At 48.2% G+C, this 23,341-nt stretch overlaps 1 protein-coding gene and 1 long non-coding RNA gene across 9 annotated transcripts in view; one reads left to right on the top strand and one right to left on the bottom strand.

Moving 5' to 3' along the window:
• CREB1 (cAMP responsive element binding protein 1) overlaps positions 1-2,625 on the bottom strand; it is a 76,195-nt gene extending 73,570 nt beyond the window's left edge. For both annotated transcript variants that reach the window (XM_077319258.1, XM_077319259.1), the window contains exon 1: positions 2,326-2,625. The gene's annotated coding sequence lies outside the window, so the exon portion shown is untranslated. The remainder of the gene's footprint in view (positions 1-2,325) is intronic.
• Positions 1-23,341, top strand: part of LOC143829020 (uncharacterized) — a 113,789-nt gene that overhangs the window by 45,410 nt on the left and 45,038 nt on the right. For 6 of the 7 annotated variants that reach the window (XR_013227977.1, XR_013227972.1, XR_013227974.1 and 3 more), the window contains exons 3-4: positions 16,813-16,868; positions 19,412-19,503. This is a non-coding gene — a long non-coding RNA (uncharacterized LOC143829020). Of the gene's footprint in view, positions 1-9,978; positions 10,246-16,812; positions 16,869-19,411; positions 19,504-23,341 lie in introns of those variants that run through there. The other variant, XR_013227976.1, reaches the window with a different exon arrangement.

The following is a 23,341-nucleotide window of genomic DNA, read 5'->3' as shown; positions in this document are numbered from 1 at the left end:
TACAGAAGCAAATGTTGGGAGAACAAATAGGTTTGTATTTGGCTAAAAGTTAAGACAATATATGCTGCTGCCACACTTAAGAATCCTAGAGTAAGATGTTTTTTATGTTTGTACTGAAATCTGCACCCATAGTAAGGGATCTCTAGAGCAACTTTATTTTATCAAATACTGTTAGAGATATACAAGAATATAGCCTACAAAGCACTGCTAGTACAGTGCAACTCCCCCGCATGAAGTTGAATCTTGTTTTATTTTCTAACTAGCAAAAAAGCCTGTTGTACCTAAAAACACAGCAGGTGCTAGTCCGCCCCCTCCCTGCCCTGGGTAGGCCAGCCAGAGGAAGTGCTGGCAGGGATTCCGCTTCAGGCCCCTGCCTCCCCCACTGGGCTGTAGTACCAGGTCCTCTACCCTCCCTCCCAATTCCCACTTACCAGGTTGACACTTCTTTCATATGAAAGAAGTTGGAGGGCGATGTGATCAGGGGTGGGACGTCACTCCTGACTGACTGTTCTTTGGGCCAATCAGGGATGGGGCAGCCTACCTGATTGGTAGGGAATGAGCCCCAACTCCTCCCAGAACCCGCTGCCCATTTTATTGATATATTCAGAAGATTATGTGGATTTTCAACAGACATGTTCTTATTATTGCAATCTTTAACCACTTAAAATTGTGTAGTTTAGCTTACTGTTGTTTTCTGTAAATAAACATCCCTCTAAACTTTAAACTAAAGCTTGAAGCCCATGTCTTTCACTATTCAATCCCTTAGTACACAACTGAAATGAAGCCAAAACACTCCTTTATTCTCAGTTTTATCTGAACTTTTCCTGATTTACTGCCTCCCACACCATCTAAATTTAGACTGCAAGCTCCTCGGGGCCACTACTTATCTAGGTTACTCTGCAATCTGTCATATATACTCAAGTTCTATGTAAACATCATTAACAACTGTATATTTTATTGTATATAACCATTAATAAAGCCAGAAAGGCCTATTTTCTCACAATTCTCATAAACATTGCAGTCATATACCATACTGGTGAATACACACTGCTATAATAAGGGAAATCGGAGTATGACTTTGCTTGGTTCAGCCCGTTTTTCATACCCTCTGAACAGTGAACTGAGAAGAAAACAAAAAGTGTTCAAGAATACAGTTTGGTCCAAAATCCTTTATTAATAAGGAACCTTTTAAAGAAAGCCCTTTCCAATGGAACATACTTTCAAAGCACAACTTCCAAGGCATGCTTTTTCCCCTTTTCCTTTTCCAATAAAGGGTGCACATGTGCGTGGAAGGACTAAGCAGATGTTCGACTTTAAAACACTTTTACCACCTGCTACATGACCCTGGGCTCTCTGTGGAGCTGGAGTGTCTGGCAGCAGGGCTTGGCGGGGCCGCTGACAGCGCCAGGGAATTCCCCGCCTAGAGAGGGGCGGCGCCCCAGAGGGAGGCACGGGCTGCGGTTTCCAGGCGCGTTTCTGGGTAGGGCGGCCAAGCTGATCCTTAGCCGGAGGCGAGAAGGGGGGGGGGGCTCCCTCAACCAGGCCTCTAAACAGCCTCTGACTTTCCCAGAGGCAGAGCAAAAAAGCGCGGAAAGGAGGCGGCCGGGAGGGGGCTCCGTTGGCAACCATCGCAGCAGGCAGAGAAAAAAGCAGCCGCAGGTCCCCTCCATTTCGCCCACTGTCTAAGGGAAGGGGGGGGAGACATAAAGTGACAGGGAACCGTCCCCCCCCCCCCCCACTGCCCCATCCCGGGGAAGGCAGCGCCTCCTGTTGACCCGAGGCGGACCGGGAGGCGCGAGTGGTGGGGCGCCAAATGGCGGGCAAAGGAATCGGAGCGTGGGGGTCGGTGCTGTCCTCACTCCCCCCCAAAAAAACAGCCCCCCCTCCCACACCACCTTTGCTCCCTGGGAAAGCTGCTTCTCGCTCTCGCGGGCGGGCGGGCGACTCGGCCCGGCCGCCGCCGCCGCCATTATTCTTTGTTCGTTGCGCGGCGGCCGAGAGGAGACGGAGGGGCAGGCGGCGGGGGGGGCGGTGTGTGTGTCGGGGGGGGGGAGGTAAAAAAGGCGCGATCTTTTTTGTGAAGGGGAGGAGGGAACGGGCGGGCGGGTTTCCCGCTCGGCGGCGCCAGGCCGGGCAGGGGGCCCGCCGTCCGCCTCGCCGCCCACCTCAACGGCCGCCAGCGCCGCCACTGCCTGCCTGCCTGCCTGCCCGTCCGCCCCTCCCTCCTTGCCTGCCTCCCTCCCTGTTTTTCTTCTTGCTGAGGCTCGGCCTCCGCCTCCGCATCGCCTTCTTTCCTTTCCTCGGCCTTTTCTTTTCTCCTCTTACCGGCTAGAGGCTGCTCCGTCACTGCTTTCGTTCGCGCCCAGGCTCTCGCCGCAGTTTTATTCTCTCCCCCACGTAACACACCGCGTCAAACTACACCTCCGCCGCGTCACTCACATAACACACACACACACACACAGACACACACACAGGCGCGCTCGGGCTCTCCCAGCCCCGGCGACAGGCAGGCAGGCAGGCAGGCAGGCAGGCGGCGGCAGCGGCCGACTGAGGGAGAGGCGGCCAGGGAGCAAGCGCCGCCGAGCATGCCTCCTCCTCGCGCTCCTCCTCCTCCCCCCCCCCCGGCCCGCTTCGTGCCAGGCCGGACTCGGCCGGGGACGGAAACAGCCGAGGCGGGCCCCCCTCACGGAAACGACCGAGCGGGCGGAGGGCGAAGGGAAAGGAGGGCAGAGCGAGCGAGCCACGGGCCCGGTTTCCCTCTTTGCGGGCGCCCGCCTTGAAATGGCGGCGGGGGAGGGGGGGCGCGAGGGCGTCGCGAAAGCCGTGGCCGCCATTCCTCCTTCCCGAAGCCTTTATTCAGCGCGTCGCCGCCTCGTGGGCCGCCCCCCCCCCCGCTTGCTACGGAAATAGCCGAACGGGCCGAGGGGAACCGCCAAAACGGCTTTAACCGCCTGGCGGGGGGGGGGGGAGTCATGGGATTTCCCCCCCAACCCGAAATAGGCTAGTCGGAGCATGGGGGGGGCAGCAGAGAGGGTTCCCCCCCCCGCCCTTCGATGTTTCGTAACCCAGAAGAGACGAGCAGGGATGCGGCGCTGCCTTGCGGCGCTTCACCAGGGACTGCCAGATCCTGCCGCGGGGGATCGAACCTGGGCGGAGCGCGAGGGTTGGGAGACAGCGCTTGGCCCGCGAGTGCGCGGAGGACGAAGGGGAGAAGGGCCTCTCGGTCTCCTCTGGAGCTCCGTTTCTCAGCACGCCTCGGTTTGGCTCAGGCTACTGGCCAGAATCTTTTTTGGGGGAGGAGGGGCAAAATAATACAGGGGAGGGCAGCCACGTTTGGGGGTCGGGGGTATTACAGTGACTTCTGAGCATATACAGAGTAATATGCATACACATATATTTACAGTATAGTGAATACACACATTTACAGAGAAGAGTAAATGGCTGCAGAGGAGAGGACACGCAGTAATGGGTTTAAACTTCAAGTACAACGATATAGGCTAGATATCAGGAAAAAGTTTTTCACAGTCAGAGTAGTTCAGCAGTGGAACAGGCTGCCTAAGGAGGTGGTGAGCTCCCCTCACTGGCAGTCTTCAAGCACAGGTTGGATGCACACTTTTCTTGGATGCTTTAGGATGCTTTGGGCTGATCCTGCGTTGAGCAGGGGGTTGGACTAGATGGCCTGTGTGGTCCCTTCCAACTCTATGATTCTAGAGAGTACGTATATTTTGAATATATATGCATGTACATGCATCTAGGCAACACACCAAGAATATTGTTTGAATTTGCATTTCCAAAGGGTCAAGTTTTTTTTTGTCATTTAGACACTTGACTCCTAGATAGTCCTTCAAGAGGAGATAGACATGACATTTTGTTTAATAATTTAACCTTATACTTTCTCGATACCCTGTTTAATACAAATCTTAGTGTATGTTGATGAGCCTCTTGTGGCGCAGAGTGGTAAGGCAGCCGTCTGAAAGTGGTAAGGCAGCCGTCTGAAAGCCATGAGGCTGGGAGTTCAATCCCAGCAGCCGGCTCAAGGTTGACTCAGCCTTCCATCCTTCCGAGGTTGGTAAAATGAGGACCCAGCTTGCTGGGGGGTAAACGGTAATGACTGGGGAAGGCACTGGCAAACCACCCTGTATTGAGTCTGCCATGAAAACGCTGGAGGGCGTCACCCCAAGGGTCAGACATGACTCGGTGCTTGCACAGGGGATACCTTTACCTTAGTGTATGTTGACCAAACTTTATTAATTTTTCCTTTCCCATACAACATATAAACATGCTCCAAAAACATTCTAGCCATAAATAGTCACTTCCCCTTCTATTATCAAAAAACATGTTTTTTAATATTCATTAAGTCAGGTGAGTGCCAGTGCTTCAAAATAATTAGGAAATTCTTGACCTCTTATAATCACAGTGTGTTTTCATTTTGGTCCTTTTTGTTGATAGTAATGAATTTCATTAAATCCTTTTGCAAACATTTCAGTAGTTTGTATTTATAATAGGTATAGTTTGGAACAGAAATATAATTCTGGATAAAATATTAGATTTAATTACAGAAATTCTTCCTATTAATGTAATGGCAGTGGGGCTGGGTCCAGGAGATGTGCAGCAGCAGTGAAGTGAGCAGGGCTCAGCACTGGGCACGGCCAGCTGCCACTGTACTCATTCCTTATCTGCACCTGCACCAGGCTGTGCCTGAGGCTGAGGGCCCCGGTATCCTTTTCCTCATTTGCCACCACAACCTCCCACACAACACACACATTCAACCCCATGCCCTTACAGACTGGACAACTCCTCCCCTTCCTCTTCCCACTACCAAGCGCTAGCGCCCGTTGTATTCTTGGATACAACGGGCTTTGCCCCTAGTTTGTATATAAATCTAAAAATAAATAAATTCTGACCCACACAATCACAAACTGAAACAAGGTTATTTTAATATACTCGGGCAATCATCTCCAGTTGCCAGTCAGAAGCCCTGCTGGGCAAATGGCCCATCTGGCCCCACCTACTTTCTAAAAACACTTGGGCTCTAGATAAGGTGAGAGCCAGCACCATGGTTGCCTTAGACACTGTGTTAGGGATCCCTGTATTGTATGGTGACCAAGGAAATCCAAGTCTTCCAGACCCTCCTCACCTTTTTTGCTGTCTCGCTCTTCTCTGCCACCATTTTGCACTTCTCCCCCTCCATAAGTGCTGATGGAAATGGCAGAAGAAAGCAACACGATTTATACACGACTGTCTTCCACCTGTCAATCAAGCCAGACAGCCAATCCCCTTTCTCCATGTTTCAAAGGTCCCGTGATGCCTGCTAATTTTGTTTTAAATCAGCAGTTCTCCGCTGAAATGCCAATGCATCTAATCATAGATGTATCTAATCTCAGATGCATAGTGCTTCTTTATTGCCACCGCTTATGGAATCATGAGTCTTGCTTCTTTTAAAAATAAATCTCATTCCTGATTTTGGGGGGGGGGGCGAGCTTAGAGAGGCATGCTTTGTGTTATAATATTTGGATTTTTTTTTTTTTGCATTTGCCTGCACGATTGACTGCCTGTTTGTTGCTCCAGGAAGTTCACTTAAAAAAAAAAAACCTCCCATCCCTGGGAGAAGGGTGGGTGAGAGGGTGGGACATTGGAGGCATACATTTTTTTGCCTCCATACATTTTTTTGTTGGTGGCCTGCTTGTTGCTGTCTGGTAGGTAGCGCAACATATGTTGGTGAATTCACTTGGGATTCAACTAGTGCTTTAAAATTGAGGATGTAGCCGCTGTTTACTGCTCAGACGCTGCATGTTGACAGCGTTATGTGGAGGGGCCAGAATATCATGACGATGAAAGGAAAGTATCTCACTATTCTTAAAGGGTGTGGAAATCCCCTGAGTTTGGCATATGTTAATTTTTTAATGTGTTCTATTTCAGTTCTTTCACTCCTCTGAAAGAGTTTGGAGTTGTTATTGGGATTGTTTTTGGGTAAAACGGTGACTTTCAGGTCTGTAATAGGAAATCCAGGAAACTAAAATCTACAAAACCACACACACACACAAAACAAAATACCTACCTTCAAAAATAAAGCAGGCTGCAGGAAACCTAACTAGGTTTTTTCTCTCTCCCAAATGAGGCTTTCTTCATTTTGTGAGCTCTTATTGTGTTGAGACTTGTCCAAATATTAACACCAAAAATATCATTTGGACACACTTTGATCATGCTCACAGGCCTGTGTTACCTAATGGCTGAAGGGAAACCCAACTTTCCTGACCTTGGTGTAATAGCCAGCTGCCATGCCATGTTATCACCAGATGGCAGTGTATACCAAAATTTAGCACTCTAGCATTTCATATTTATCCTGGATGCTTTAGGCCAGTGGTTCCCAGACTTTTTCAGGCTGCCGCTTCCTTGTCTCTCAGGCCACATTCCTAATGCTCCCCTATCTGGGCCTCCTCCTGGCTGTCCTGGACTTCTCACCTGTGTGGTACTGATGCTGCCACACTGTGTCAATGCACCGACCCAGAGGAAAGGCTGCTTGCCACAGCCACCCCCCTCCTGCAGAGGGACAGTCACTGCCACAGGAAGTGAGCCCTGCTGCCACATCCCAGTTCTGGCCAAGGCAGACACTGCTGCCAAGACTGGTCTCTCCAGCCAGAGGTGAGGCTGTGGGGGAACAGTTATCATGCTTAGCCCCATGTGGAGCTCCAGGAGCACAAGGGAGGCAGCAGGCAGCCCCATAGCCAAGCAGGATCCCAGGGAAAGCCAGCTATATCCAGCATGCTGGACCTGAACACACAGGCTGGCTGGGCAATATGACATCAGCAGACCAGCTGGGCGTCGAGGAAAGAGGACAGAGGAGCAGCTTTGTAACCTCAGGGGAGGAGCAAAGGAGGAGCAGTGGGAATCAGGCGGGGATGAAATGGAGGTGAGGGAGGCAAGATCAGATCAGACAGGATCAGATGCAGCAGCCAACCTGTGGAGGGAGGGGAGGAGAGAGTGAGGAAGGAGTGGAGTGTGTGGGTGGAGGATGGAGCAAGAGGCAAGATGGTAGGAGTAAGAAAGGGAGGGTGAAGAGGTGCTGGAGACCCATGGAGAGCCTTAGGAGGGTGCAGCTCAGCCAGCAGAGGTGACAGGAGCCCCAGGAGACTTCACAGCTCCCACACCTGCACACATATACAAAAGACAGACAATATAACACAGGGGAAAAAACTACTAACCTGTACGAGCTAGGAAATTGAAGGGTGTGTGCCAGCCAGGGGAGTAATAAAGACTGCTATTTTGAAATTTCCCACACTGGAACAATCCTTCTCCCTCGCACACGGTCTACCACATTAAATTCTCAGAGCCCAATGAAAACGCAGCGCAGACTGTTTTGTCTTTTCTTGGCCACCGTAGAAATTACAAGTCTGGTAAGAGGGCAAGTCTGTAAAAAGCTATTCTTGGGAACCAAAACAGGCGGCAGAACTCGGGAAGCAGTAGGCAGGGCACAGACACCCAGTGCAGCATGGCTTTTTCCTCAGCAGGTGCAGCCACAGGAAGAATCAGACTGTTGCCCCCCCCTACTGTCCCCAAATTCCTCAATGTCCCCCCCGGGCCCTTCCACCACCTGCAGGAGGGTGGTCTCGCCCACTTTGGGAACCGCTACTTTAGACGGACCCTGCATTGAGCAGCGGGTTGGACTAGATAACCTGTATGGTCCCTTCCAACTCTAGGATTCTATGATTCCATATTCATTTATGCAGCAACTTAAAAATAGTTATGCTGGATAGCAGTAGTGACAAATCCCTGCCTTGGAAACTTGATGTTGGGTGAGAGTGACACACACTCTCAGCTTAACCTACCTCACAAGATTGTTGTGAGGATAAAAGGGAGGAGAGAAGAATGACGTAAGCCACTTTTGGGACTCCACTGGGGAGAAAAGGCAGGATAGAAATAAAGTAAATGAAATCACTGTGAAATCATCCTTGATAGGGAAGAGGAAATGCAACAGTGAGTGAGAAAGTAGAGCTGGGATACCTGACAGTATTTCTATCATACCTGTGGGCCGCCTTGCTGAGCCTTGAAATGCCGACATAAAGTGGTTAATAGTGGCGGCCTCTACTCTGGAAGACTGGGTTTGAGTCTCCACTTCTCCACCTGAAGCCAGCTGGGTGGCACTGGGCCTGTCATAGTTCTCTCAGAGCTCTCGCTACCCCATCAGCCTCACAAGGGGCTTGTTGTGGGGAGGAATAGGGAAGGGGATTATAAACTGTCTTGAGAGTCCTAAAGATATAAAACCAACTTTCCTTTTCTTTTTGCTAAGAGGAGGTATCTTTTTTCTTTAGTTTACCTGATCATCATTTAAAATAAATATTTTAACTAAAATGTTATAACAAGCAAATATCATTCCAAAGTTCCACCATTCATAATTGAATAGACTTACTTTAAACTACAAATGTTATTCTATATTGTTTTTGTATTGGTTGAGGGCCGTAATAAATGACTGACTGACTGAACTGAATAGACAGATAGGCTGTTGACTTTTAATAGTCCCATCTTTATCTTTAACCGCTCCTGCGGAGCGGATTAAATAAAGCCCTAAGGGCTATTGGGGAGGAGTTAGGGCGGGCTCTGTCCGTGATAAAAACTCACCAGGGCGAATCAGGAGCCGCAAAGCGGCTCCTGATTCGCCCCTACGAGTGCCAATCTAGGGCCAAGTGCGCCCTGCACGCTGGCCACCATGCTGGAACACTGAACCAGGCATGCGCCGACTCACACGCATGGTTGCTCACGCCGATGCCCCGACGCAGGCCCCGGCGCCCCCCCTACAGCATGCATGCCTGGACTCTCCAGCATGTGTGCCTTTCGTCACCCGCGCCGCCGTGCCTTCCTCCAGCCGCTCCCGGTACGGTAGGAGGGCCGCGCCTTATGCCTGCACTCTGCCCATTTTTACAAATGGGCTTTTTTACTAGTAGGTTATAATTTAGTCAAATCATTTCAGGTGAACCCGAATAATCTGAACCTGAATCCCTCTACAAGATAGTAGTATACCCAAATAGATTTTGGACTAAATCTACCTGAATAAAATAAGTACCCATTTTTTCACATCCCTGGGCCCAAATCCTGTTGTGGGAAGCCGTGGCAACTAAAGTGATATCACACTAATAAAAGTTCATAGTACATATATGCTCAGAATATTGCTATTCTTACAAAATTGGCTTTATTTGTTTGTTTGTTTGTTTGTTTGTTTATTTATTTATTTATTTATCATACTTCTATACTGCCCTCCCCGGAGGCTCAGGGCGGTTTACATCATAACAGAAAACAATACATAAAACAGTCTGTAAAACATGTATAACTGATAACTAATAATTGTAACCAAATAACAGTACAATATAACTATAATAAAAGAGTAATACAAACAGGTCCAGGGCTTATTGATGGGATTCTGAGGGGGGGAGGGGGGGAGCAGGGGCCCTTGGTTGCTGTTGATTACGTCTGGTCTCGGCCAAATGTCTGGTGGAGGAGCTCCTTTTTGCAGGCCCTGTGGAACTGTTTAAGCTCCGTCAGGGCTCTGATCTCCTCTGGGACCTCGTTCCACCAGGTAGGGGCCAGAACAGAGAATGCTCTGGCCCTGGTCGAGACCAGACGGACTTCTTTAGGGCCAGGGATCCTTAGATGATTGGAGGCAGTAGAGCGCAGAGCTCTTTTGGGGGCACAGGCGGGGAGCCGGTCCCTCAGGTACACTGGGCCCTGACCACGTATGGCCTTGAAGGTAATTACCAGAACCTTTAGTCTGATCCGGAATTCAACTGGTAACCATTGCAGCTGGTGGAGAATGGGCCGGATGTGGGACCTCCACGGTGTTGCTGTGAGGATCCTGGCTCCTGCATATTGAACCAGTTGTAATTTCTGGGTCAGGGCTAAGGGCAGGCCTGCGTAGAGCGAGTTACAAAAGTCCAGTCTAGAGGTGACCGTCGCATGGATCACTGTGGCTAGGTGTTCCGGGGCCAGGTAGGGCGCTAGTAGTTTGGCTTGGCGGAGATGGTAGAATGCCAGCCTCGCTACCTTTGTGATCTGGGCCTCCATTGTGAGGGAGGCGTCCAGAATCACGCCTAGGTTCCTGGCAGAACTGTGGTTTTCTCAGCGCTTGTTCCTGGACCTGGAGCATTTTGGCTCTTTTCAGCCCTCTAGGCCTTTGACTTTTAACAGACTTTCCCAGTCCTATAGGCCAATATATAATTATTCCAGCTTCTTTGCTCTTTTGTTGGAGTGGTCCAGGTCAGTACTCAGGTGGCAAAGTGTGCAGGTAGTAGAATAGATGGTTCTACCTCATAGAGATAAGAGATTGTACTGTCGGACTTCTTCTGTATTAATACCAACACCATGTGGAAACTAGATAATCTCTCCCTGATAAATTCCTATCTCATCACTTTTCTGATACTTGACTGTCTAGTTTCATTCTCCCAGAGAGCAGGAGGAACAATGTGGGGAAAGTCTCAGGAGTTAGATCCCTGAAAGGGACATCATCTAACCAATTTGCCTGCCAAATATGATTAAATTAATCATACTATTTCTGTGCACAATATTTCTGCTTTCTGTCAATCATTGCACTTTGTCAGGCTTGGGAGATTTCTTAATCTATATAATTAAATGTTTTGTGCTTATGTAAACTACTTTGTTCTGTGTATTTTTGCCTGTTATTAAATTGAATAGGAATGACAGGCAAGAGGAGGGGCAGTTAATCTTGCCCTCTTGCTTGCTGTTTGCTATTTTCTCCAAGTTGGGTGCTGAGATGAAAAGGGAACACTGGATAATGGAGCAGATATTAAAGGGAGCGATCTGCAAACATCTGGAGGACAATTTGGTGATCCAAGGAAGTCAGCATGGATTTGTCTCCAACAGGTCCTGCCAGACCAACCTGGTTTCCTTTTTTGACCAAGTAACAGGTTTGCTGGATCGGGGAAATTCGGTTGATGTCATTTACTTGGATTTTAGTAAAGTTTTTGACAAGGTTCCCCATGATGTTCTGATGAAGGACTGCAATCTGGATTTTCAGATAGTTAGGTGGATAGGGAATTGGTTAGAGAACCGCACTCAAAGAGTTGTTGTCAATGGTGTTTCATCAGACTGGAGAGAGGTGAGTAGCGGGGTACCTCAGGGCTCGGGGCTTGGCCCAGTACTTTTTAACATATTTATTAATGATCTAGATGAGGGGGTGGAGGGACTACTCATCAAGTTTGCAGATGACACCAAATTGGGAGGACTGGCAAATACTCTGGAAGATAGAGACAGAGTTCAACGAGATCTGAACACAATGGAAAAATGGGCAAATGAGAACAAGATGAAATTTAATAAAGATAAGTATAAAGTTCTGCCTCTGGGTCAGAAAAATGAAAAGCATGCCTACTGGATGGGGGATACGCTTCTAGGTAACACTGTGTGTGAGCGAGACCTTGGGGTACTTGTGGATTGTAAACTAAACATGAGCAGGCAGTGTGATGCAGCGGTAAAAAAGGCAAATGCCATTTTGGGCTGTATCAACAGAGGCATCACATCAAAATCACAAGATGTCATAGTCCCATTGTACACGGCACTGGTCAGACCACACTTGGACTACTGTGTGCAGTTCTGGAGGCCTCACTTCAAGAAGGACGTAGATAAAATTGAAAGGGTACAGAGGAGAGCGATGAAGATGATCTGGGGCCAAGGGACCAAGCCCTATGAAGATAGGTTGAGGGACTTGGGAATGTTCAGCCTGGAGAAAAGGAGGTTGAGAGGGGACATGATAGCCCTCTTTAAGTATTTGAAAGGTTGTCACTTGGAGCAATGGTCCCCAACCTTTTTTAGGCTGGGGACCGGCAGGGCATTGGGCCGCGCCCGCAGGGACCGCGCCTGCGCGGGCCACGCCCACGCTTCGGGCCGCGCCCGCGCCTGCGCCTCGTGCCGCGCCCACCGGCCGCACCCGCGAGCCGCGCCCGGCCGCGCCCGCCGGCCGCGCCCGCCGGCCGCACCCGCGAGCCGCGCCCGGCCGCGCCCGCGAATCGGGCCACACCCGCGGGCCGCGCCCGTGGATCGGGCCGCGCCGGCGCGGCCTGCACGGGCGCGGCCCGGCCCTGATTCCTTCTCCCCGCCCTCCCGCAGTAAGTAGCTTCCCGGGCCGCAAGCTTGCGGCCTGGGAAGTTTTTTACTGCGGGGGTGGGGGGGGCGGGGAGAGGGAGCCGCGGCCCGGCGCCATGGCCTTTGCGGCCCGGCGCCGGGCCGCGGCCCGCAGGTTGGGGACCACTGACTTGGAGGAGGGCAGGATGCTGTTTCTGCTGGCTGCAGAGGAGAGGACACGCAGTAATGGGTTTAAACTTCAAGTACAACGATATAGGCTAGATATCAGGAAAAAGTTTTTCACAGTCAGAGTAGTTCAGCAGTGGAATAGGCTGCCTAAGGAGGTGGTGAGCTCCACCTCACTGGCAGTCTTCAAACAAAGGTTGGATACACACTTTTCTTGGATGCTTTAGGATGCTTAGGGCTGATCCTGCGTTGAGCAGGGGGTTGGACTAGATGGCCTGTATGGCCCCTTCCAACTCTATGATTCTATGATTCTATGCTGGGGACAACAAGGAGATATTACTGATCGGGGGGGGGGGTCAGTCAAGGTTTCAAGGTGGCAGTGGTATAGGAACATCTTTAGGTGCTCACCTATAGCCTGGAATAAAATCCCATCTTTAATCTCCTGCCTGCCTACTGTTTACTGCCCCTTGCATGCAACCTGGTCACCTCCCTATCTTTTTTGGGTGGCTTGAATCTGGGGTGCTTCTCCATCATCTCATATCGGGACTTTGTCTGCCTGCCACTGCTGGCTACTGGCTTGCCATTGCTGTTCTAGGGCCTTCTCGCGAGTCTCTGTCTCCCTGCGCAGTTTTTCCTAATGTGGCCTGGCATTGCAGCTCCCATTTCTGATTGCCATGGCACTGTGGTTTCCTCAGCGCTTGTTCCTGGACCTGGAGCATTTTGGCTCTTTTCAGCCCTCTAGGCCTTTTCCATTTGTTCTGCCAGCCATTTAACCTCATGGAGCATTTGCTTAGCAACTGTTTGGGATTCCTCCTGCATTCCAGAGCCCTTCCTCGACTTGCCAGCCCCTCAACCTTCTTGCTGCCTTAAGCTTGCTTCATCAGCCCTCTGAAGACCATCTGGGCCTGCCAGCTCACTAATTCCTTGCTAGACTATCTGAGCCTATCAGCTCCTCAACAGCTCTTCAGGACAACTCAGACTTCCGCTCTTCAGTCTTCTGGCCACCTGGCCTTACATTTTGTTGGCTGGGCAGGTAACTGTAGTGGGGGGTGGAAGGTTGGCTGCTGGCTGGGCTGTTGTGGTCTTCATCTTCTCCAGGCGTATATGACCAGGGGGATGTGAGCCATGGATGCAAATGTCAGCATTGGTTTTGAGCCCTATGAGATTATCTGGTCCCCTTGTGGCCAATGCCCACATGCAGGACCTGAGGAAGTCTACCTGGCCTGGCCCTGGCCTGATGTCTCTTTTTTTATCTGCTTTTACAGATGGACAGGGGACCCTCCCCCCATCATACCATTTATAGTAGAGCTTCTTGTATGAAGTTGTGATTTAAGCACTGTGATCCCCAGACCCCCCCCCCCAGAGGTGAGGAGATTGGTGAGGGAGTCCTAACAGACTGTTGTGTTTTTCAGGGGGGGGGGAGAGGTTTTGAATTGTTACATTGCTGGTTATTATTCTCTTGGTACTATTTATTGTTGGAGGGTGAAGGGGTGGGAAATTGGCATGTTTTTGGGGGAAAAGGGGAGAGTGAAGAACGGTGAAGAGGGAGATGGCCAGCCAGGGACTGGGGATCCCCATAGTGGGGGGACGGGGGAAGTATGGTGGTACAGAATTCATAGTGATGTTTTTAAAATCATAACTGTGCACATGAACAGTAATAAATATTTGTATTTTAACATTTAGTATATTCTGCTGCTCGGTCTCTAAGCTTGTATAAACAGGTTGTCCAATGTATCAAGTCTTACCTGCCTAGACCTGTTTTGTAAATGTGAGAACTGCTACCCTATAAGAATGTGGAAGTTTTCTCCTGTTTGCACGACAGTATCAGCCTCTGAGGAACTGTTATTAGGATATCTCTGTGGTTCTTGAACAATCGTTGGCATTTTAAATTATAAATCAAAGGTCCAAGAAACTGACCTCATTTTTGGTGAGATTCATTGCAAATTGTAATAGTGAAAAATACAGGAGATGAAAGTTGCATTAAAAAAACACAGAGCATTTCTGTACATCTTTAAAAATAGTGTTACGCCAGCTAACGCTACATAAAATTGTGCTTCCCGGCCTCTCCTCACCATTTATGTTGTCTCGCCGTTCTCTGGCACCATTTTGTGTTTCTCCCCCTCCGCAAGAGCTGCTGGAAATGGCAGAAGACAGCAACACAATTTATACATGACTCTCTTCCTCCTGTCAATCAAGCCAGGCAGCCAGTCCCCTTTTCCCATGCTTTAAAGGGCTGCGATGCCTGCTATTTTTTAAAATCAGTACCTCTCTGTTGAAATGCCTATGCATCTAATTATAGATGCATAGTGCTTCTTTACTGCCACCCCTTATGGACTGACAAGTCTTGTTTCTTTTAAAAATAAATCTTGTTCCTGATTGCGGGGGGTGGGGGAGCTTGGAGAAGCATGCTTTGTGCTACAACTTTGGGGGAAATTTTTTTGCCTTTGCCTGCACGAATGTGGAAACTGCCTATTAGTTGCTCCAGGCAGTTCCCAGGAGAAGGGAAAGTGAGGCAGGTATGAGGGCGGGACATTGGAGGCGGGGATAGTGCTTCTTCACCTCCATACATTTTTTTGGTGGTGGCCTGCTGGTTGCTGACCAGTAAGCAGCGCTACATATGTTGGTGAATCCACTTTTTGGAATTCACCAACTAGCGCTTTAAAATGGTGGATATAGCTGACCAGTTGCTGCTTAGACGCTGGACGTTGGCGACGTCATATGCAAGGGCTGGAATATAATGACTATTTATGGTAAACGTTACGCTAAAGGGTGCGGAAATGCTCACAATGTTCATAGATGAAGAAGAGCATGCTTTTTGTACCCTGCTTTTCTCTATCCTAAGGGGTCTCGAAGCAGCTTACAAGGGCCTTCCCTTCCTGTTTAATCCGTGGGTTCAGGAACGTACACACTGGAATCATTGCATCTCTTTATTGGTCAAGACACATAATACAAGTAGCACCAAGACTTCACTGAAATATCTCACAACAACCCCCCAATATATACATGAGTAGAACAATAGATCACCATTAGCTGCAGGTGATTGGTTACACGTCTGTTTAAACCAGTTGGATCTCTGAAGGATCCTACCGCTAGCTGGTCAATTGGGCTGCGGCTAGGTTGTTTGAACTCACTGGGGAAGCCAGCCGGCTCTGAGCCAATCAGAGGATGTCAATCTTGCTCCTGCCCTGGACTTCAAGCTCAGTCCTCAGCAGGGCAGCATATACAACACTTCCCTTCCCCACAACAGGTGCCTGGTGGGGCTGAGAGAGTTCTGGCCCAAGGTCAACCAGTAGACTTCATGTGAAGGGGGAGTTGGGAATCCAGCCTGGTTCCATAGTTAAGAGTCTGCTGCTCTTCACCACTTCACACTGGTGCTCATGGATGATGCCCTGTGAAGATATTCTGCTGCTTAAATTCAGGTCCCTGTTTGTACCTGCATAAAAATTAAAACATGAATTCTCATTACCATCTGCCTTTTCCTTTCTGCCTTTCTGCTAAAAGCCTTCTGCGCATGTGCTAGTGTCCTCTCACTGAGTGAGCTTGTTATTTCTAGAATGCCAAGAAGAAAAAAACCTGGGTACTGTACATCCATGAGGAAAAGGCCACGGTCCATTCCCTCAGGTTTGCAGAGCAAAAGACTAGGACAGAGCAGTGGAAGAAAGAGATTCCTTGCAAATCTGTTTGAGCCAGAAGATAATTTGGAACCAGCGTTTCAACCCCAGTGGGTTCAAGAGGGAAGCACACAGAAGAGTGCTTTTAAAAAGTCAGATATCAGCCTTTCATCACTTAGAAAATGCAAGGTTCTTCCAGTAGTAGAATTCAAGCTAGTTGTAGGAAGAAAGCAGTGTGATGACCTCAACACAGGAAACTGCCTTACACTATGGTATGGATTACACATAGGCCTCTAGATATGCATGATAACCATTTTGTCTGAGGGCCAACATGGGTCTATTGTACCAGAACAGTGAAATAGCTAATCTTGCGTCATTTTACTGACAGATGCCCCTGGCTGTGCAGACGCAGAAAGGGAGCAGACTGCAGCAAGGGTGCACACGCACACACACACACACACACACACACACACACATTAAGCTGCCTTATCCTGAGTCAGTCGACCGGTCCATTGAGGCCAGTCTTGTCTGCTCAGCATGGCGGCAGGTTCCCCAGGGCCTCAGGCAGAGCTTTCCCACATCGCCTACTGCCAGATGCTTTTAAACTGAGATGCTGGGGATTGAATCCTGGACTTTCTGTATGCTGAGCTCTACTTTTCAACTTCATCCCAAGGTATTTTCATATTTACAAACAGATCATCTTGTCCATTTGAGTTCCCCCCATCTTTATAAAAAGACAGGTCAAAAGACAGGTCTTTTTCCTCAGAGTCCTGAACTTGAACGTTGAACATAGTTGCTTATTTTTATTTGGCTGCGGTGACATTGCTGCATTAGCATTTTTATGGTGAGTTTTATATTGCTTATGGTGCTCTCTTTTTGAAGACAAGGTGGACAGATGTACATTTTTTTTTCATTGAAGAGAATGAGATATTTTTTGTTCATATGATTTCAGAGTCATTAATTCGCAAGCCGAGCTTGGGCCAGAGCAGAAGCTGCTAACACTTCAAGGTGAGAACAGAGTGGGGAGAGGGGGGGAGAGGGAAGCGCCCACCCACACGCTTACCAACCCTCCTGAGAAATTAGCTTCCGCCTCAGACAACTCAAGCATTTTATTGCTTTGGGAGTTATAAATACACCGTGAACTTGACACAACGTAACCTGAAATAGAAAAAAGATATCTTGCTATCCTCCCCCCTTTAAGTTAATGAACTGCAGCATGGGTCTCCCCCATCACAGAGCCTGGAACATTACCGCTGGTAATAAATCCTTTTGGCCAAACACAAGTAGGCAAATTGCATGCTCGATTAGTCGCTTTGCTTCACCCTTGCAGTTGGGAAGATGGATTCTATTGGGGTGAGGACGGTCTAGAATCAGAGTGGCAAAGTTATTAAAAAGGGGAGGTGGAGGTGGTGATCTCCCCCTGACTGGCAGTCTTGAAGCAACAGCTGGATAGATGCTTTAGGCTGATCCTGCATTGAGCAGGGGGTTGGACTAGATGGCCTGTTTGGCACCTTTCAACTCTATGGTTTTATGAGAGTCCAGAGAAAGTACAACCTCCATTGGCTGAATTGCAGAGGAAGGGGGCAGGAAACCTGTAGTACTGCAGTGGTTCAATGCACTATTAAGGGCTGAGTGGTTTTACCTGGGCGTAGTTCCACTTAGGCCTGTGGTTCTCAACCTTCCTAATGCTGTAACCATTTAATACAGTTCCTCAAGATGTGGTGACCCTAAAAACCATAAAATTATCATCGTAATTCTTTTGTATGGTTTTGCCTGGGGGAAAGGGCTGCTTTCTCGGGATGCCAGCCTCCAGGTGGGGCCTGGAGATCCCCTGGAATTCTAGCTCCTCTCCAGGCTACAGAGAGCAGTTCCTCTGGCTAAAGCAGCTGCTTCGGAGGAGAAAGGGACTGTATGGCATCGCCCCACACTGAAGCCCCTGTTGTCCTCAGGCTCCAAGCCCCAAATCCCCGAGAGTTCCTCCACCTGGATCTGCCTTCCTCCACCTGGCGCCCTGCCTCCCCCCAGGCCCTCTGCACAAGCTCAAAGGTGCCTGCCCACCTGCAGCAGCTCCAGCACCTTGAAGCTATGATGGGTGTGCCTCTGACTGGCCAGCAGCACCTCCAGGCCTTAGGCCAATAAACCACAGAGTACATTTTTTCAAGGGGGTATTCATGTTACATTGCAACTCTACCTGGGCTTACCCATTGGAGGGTGTCCTTAGTGCTGCACTGTTCGATATCACAGCAAAATAAAACAGAGGTTGAGGGGCAGTTTAAAGGATAAGAAAATGTATTTCAGCATAAATGTTTATGTCAGACCTCACTTCTTCAGATGTATGTGGAGCTGTGGGAGGACAAGCAAACAAAATGAAGTCTGGCCTCCCTTAGAGTAAAGTTGGCAGTACCATGTATCCTACGTGCTAGGCCAGGCTTTCTCAACCAGGTTCCTTGAACCCCTGGGGTATCTTGACAACCCTGGAAGGGTTTCCCAAATGGGTAGGAATTAATTAATTTTAAAATATATTTTAAAAATTTGTTAAACATTTATCGGGTGATATGACCATATATGGTCATGTTGACCTGCCTCCCCCTCCCAAAATTGCCAATGATGGGCCTGGAGGGGGTGGGAAGAGGAGGGGCCCTAAGTGGACATGTACACAGCTCTGCTTCCCAGCCATATTCTGCACGATCGTGACACTTCGGGGGTGTCTCAAAGCCTGAAGCCCGTTTCAAGGGTTTCCCAGCCATAAAAAAGTTGAGAAACACTGTGCTAGGCCACGAAAACTCAGGGATGACTGCAAGGTTGCCAGCTCTGTGTTGGAAAATTCCTGGAGCTTTTTGGGATAGAGCCTGGGGAAGGTGTGGAGGGACCTTAGCAGGTATAATGCCATAAAGCCCATTCTCCAAAGCAGCCATTTTCTCCAGCAAAACCACTTTCTGCTGTCTGGAGATGGCTTGTAATTCTGGGAGGTCTGCAGGCCCCATCTGTTGGAGGTTGGCAACCCTATCAGTGTATGGTCACCTTGTTTTCTGGCATTCTTCCTGTGCCTACCAAGAGTGCCATTCTGTGGATGGGAAGGAGTCCTTTCCCTTGTCTTGCAGATCACAAGTAAGAATTGCTCCATTTCTGGCCAGTTCATATATTGAGATATTATGTTTACCCATTAAATGAGTCTATGCTCTTTAGTGTGCCCACTTAAGGCTCACATCCTTGTGCTCTTGTGGGGTGGTGGGGAAGAGTGCCTGACCTTTCTTCACAGTTTTTGCTAACATGTGTGGGTGGAGGTGAACGATCTTGGATATATTCCACTGTGAACCTTTAAGTCTTGTTGAAAACCAAAAATTTTAACTCCCTTGTGCAAACTCCCTTCTTCTCAATTTTGATAAACCCAAGAGGGTTGGAGAGAATGACTCAGCATGCCTGGACATTGGAGGGGGAGGGGCACTACATCACCCTAACTGTGTAAAAATGTTATTGCCTTGAATGGAATGGCTTTCTTTTTCTTAACCCAGGAGCTGCCCTCTGACCCCTTTGTTCTGTCCCATTCTCAGTACTGCTCTTCACGGAGTCAAGCATCTCTGCAGGTAGAAACAGTGCCCTCATGCTTCCGTATACATGATGCTGAATTATCTGGCCACCTGGGGTAGGTGTTTCTCCTTTAGACCACAGCTGGAATGTGAACTGCTTTGACTTCAATAAATGTACATTTTACTTGGAATATTTATTTTATTGAACACAATATCACACTTCTGTGACTGGGCCAACTCTGCTATATTACCTAAATATCCCAATGATGAATTATTCACTTACTAAACTGGCTCCAGGTTGTAAAGCAGGCCTGGTTCATATGACCATGCATGTCTAAGGTCCATGTGTTCAGCAAGCAAACACTATGCAAATACCTAGAGTTTCCAATGCTCTTTTTTCTCAGGAGAAGCATCACAGGTGAGGTGAATCTCCTGGGCCCTTTCATTGCTTGGAGAAGATGTATGCACTATGCTATCTTCCTGAGATGATATGGTAGCCAACAAAACCCCATCTCTCTGTGATTCAGTCCAAGGATATTTTGTCAGACATGAAGCTGTAATCACATGAGGTTGTTCCTTCCTGTGTCGGTCTGCTTATGGAAAGGAACGTGGCCATCTCTTCATGGATTACTGAGATAATTTAGGTTTTCAGAGGCTACGTTGTCTGAATGATGCTGGAATCAGGCCTAGCTTAATAAGAGGTAATTTGGAGTGGGGCAGGCTGCCTGGCCAGGCGACTCCGTCTGCTGCTGTTTCTTCTTTCCTGCCTTCCGCCCCCCCTTGAAGGATCTGGTGCTGTGTGGTGAAGTACTTAAAGCACCAAGAAGATACAAACGTGGGCCCAGTTCAGTCTCAAAGGTGACTTTAAATGTTGCCCCATTTCATCCCAACCAAACCTCACGTGGCTGTTAGGAGAAGGGAACAGAATAACACTCATAAAGATGCTCTGTTATGCTTTTGAAGAAGAGAATAACTGATGTGTGAAAGAAAGGTGCTGATATGATGCAGAGGACATTCATTTCTAAGTCTTGTCAGGGTGATAAATGAGATGAGGCAGAGAAAAGGCAATGGGCCTAATCCATTTTCTTCACCACTGCAAAGGAAAGATTTGACTTTGCTAATAGCTGGCCACGGGTCGCTTAGCTCGAGCTCAGGAGGACAGGTAGGAGTGTGCCTTGGCAACGCTGGACAGGTAGCCACGTTCATCTGTAAAATGGCATAAGAGCAGGAAGGACCTCTGCTGCCCTGATCTGGATGGATGGCCCAAGCCAGCCCAATCTTGTCAGATCTCAGAAGCTAAGCAAGATTTGCCCGGGTGAGCACTTGTATGGGAGGCCAACAAGTAAGTCCAAGGTGCCAGTCCAGAAGCAGGCAATAGCAAACCTTCTGTGTTAGCTTCTTGCCTCAAAAACCCTACAGAATCATCGTTAAGTCAGTTATGACTGATGGGGAAGATAGGACCTCTGTAAGGACATGTCAAATGGAGCCGTGAAGAAGAGAGAGAGAGAGCTTGTGCTTCATACAAGCTTGCCTCAAGGCAATGAAAAAATGTGCCTGGGCAAGCTTGTATGAAAGCCCACGTGATCTGGCCAGTGGAAGCCATGTGGGATGCATCATTCCCTTTCTGCCCTTGCCAGTTCCTCCGGATGCAAAAGATGGATCTTGAAAAGCATGTTAGCAAACTGAACAGGATTCAGAAGGGAGATAAAAAGATGATAAAAGGGCTAGAAGTCCAATTCTCCATTTATTTTGTTATGGAGGTTCATGGAGAGCCCAAAGGCTTCTAGAATATAGGAGCTCCCGTCTGCAGGCCATGCGAAACTGTTATAGGACATTCATCCGGTTAAATTCTCACCCCCCCCAAGTTCACTTTTACTATCCTCAGACTACAACGCTTTATTGAAACTTACTGATACATTACTTTGAAAGTCTGTATTTTCAGTTAGGAATATGTATATCTGAATATGTCCTACAATATTTTTCCATTAGCACCTTCCCTGAAGTATTGAGTTTTTAATGCATACTTGAAATTTATTTCTATAAAAGAGTAAAGACAGAAGAAAAATCCTATGATGAGACAGTGGGCAAACATTCTCTGGAGAAGACTCCAAGGGATCTGTTTTCTTCCTCTCAGCATTCTTCATTTTCCAATTTTCACACACATACTTAGTAATGGGGAATACTATGGCATGGTCTCTTTTGATCTTAGTTGCTAGCGACATATCTTTACATTTAAGAAAATTGTCTAGCTCCCTTCCCAGTCTCAATCTCCTTCTGATTTCTTGGTTGCAGTCTCCCTTTAGGTTGATGATTGAGCCATGGAATAGAAAGTCTTGAACAATTTCCATTTTCGTGATTAAATTGTTTAAAGGTGACCTCTGTATTAATGAACCAACTAAAAGAAGCAGTCATTGACAGAAACGTATGGCAAAAACGTTCCTATAGAATCGCTGAGGGTTGGACACGACTGAACAGATAACATAATCATCATATTTCTTTAAGTACTATAGATCAGTGGTCCCCAACCTTTTTTAGGTTGGGGACTGGCAGGGCAACTGCCCTGCCCACGCATCGCAATGCGCGGCTGCACCTGCGCATCGTGCATGCGCGGCCACACTCGCGCATCACGCAATGCGCGGGCGCGGCCCTGATTCCCTCTCCCCCCCTCCCGCAGTAAGAAGCTTCCCGGGCCGCAAGCTTGCGGCCTGGGAAGTTTTTTACTACGGGGGAGCGGGGAGAGGGAACCGCGGCCCGGGACCATGGCTTTCGCAGCCCGCAGGTTGGGGACCACTGCTATAGAACTTTTGTCCTAGTGCCAACAAAATTATGAGAAACCATGAAGCAGTTTGTATTCAGTTTTGTAGTATCAGTAATTAGAACCTCTTGTCATTAAAATATAAAGCCCTAGCAGTCTGGCTGCTGTATTTTCGGACCAGTTCCTGGAGCCAATGAAAATCCATCAAGGACTGAGTTAATGTCGGTTTTTTTTCTGGACAAAAAGCAAACAGAGGAGAGAGGCAAAGGGAAGTAGTTTGAGCATGCACATCCAGGAGACATTTATGATAAAATAGAATAATTTTGAATTGGGGACTTTGGCTTGTTGTTTGCAATCAAATTACAATGTGAACAGAATGCTAATCTATAATTGCTTACCTTTTTCAAAGATTTTATTTTATTTTATTTCTATGCCGCCCTTCTATATGGCTCAGATGAAAATGCGTAGTAGCCCTGCTGCTCTTGAAATTTACAGAGCCATCGATTTGTTGCTTTCATTGAAATTGCTGCAATTAGAAATGGGCTTTTTATTTGGAGAACGCAAGATTTAATTTTAAACCCAGATTTTGGATCTTCTTGGTCCATGCAGTTTGCCACAATGAGCACTAGAGGGCAGCCACTGCTTAGTCTATGAAGAACATTTGCTTGGAGAGAAGCAGAGCAAGGATTTGCTCAGTTATGAAGGACCTCAGATTTATTTTAAAATTCAGCGTTTTCCTCCACCATTTTGCTAGGGCACCGGCATGCTGAATATCTTCCATATTTGTTTCCTGTTGAAATAATGATCAATGATCTAACGTCTTCGATGTTGTTCTGCTGTTGGGGAGAATTCGGGTGGGGATCTAAGCTTTCCCACTTGCCTTTGATCAAACATAAGCGAATGACACATTCTGAATTATCATGGGGCATGCTTCTGCTGGGGCTGTACCACTTCTCATTAGAGCTTGTGAGTGACATGTTTTCATGCTCCTCAGTTCTATAGCCGATTGGTTCCGTGTGGGTTGTGCAGCCTGGAGATCCAACGATTGTCTGACAGCCAGAAGTTCATTTGGAAGAAGGCCAAGGCTTAGTGGTCCTCTTAGATTATTTTCCTCTGACATGCTTGCTTTTCACACACAGAGCATGAAACCTACAATCCCCCCCCCCCTCTGTGATTTAAAGTGGAACAGTCCTGGTAGG

This window comes from Paroedura picta, chromosome 2 (assembly GCF_049243985.1).
Source record: "Paroedura picta isolate Pp20150507F chromosome 2, Ppicta_v3.0, whole genome shotgun sequence".
Taxonomy (NCBI): domain Eukaryota; kingdom Metazoa; phylum Chordata; class Lepidosauria; order Squamata; family Gekkonidae; genus Paroedura; species Paroedura picta.
Note: the sequence above shows the minus strand (reverse complement) of the source record. Positions and strands in the feature narration are given on the sequence as shown.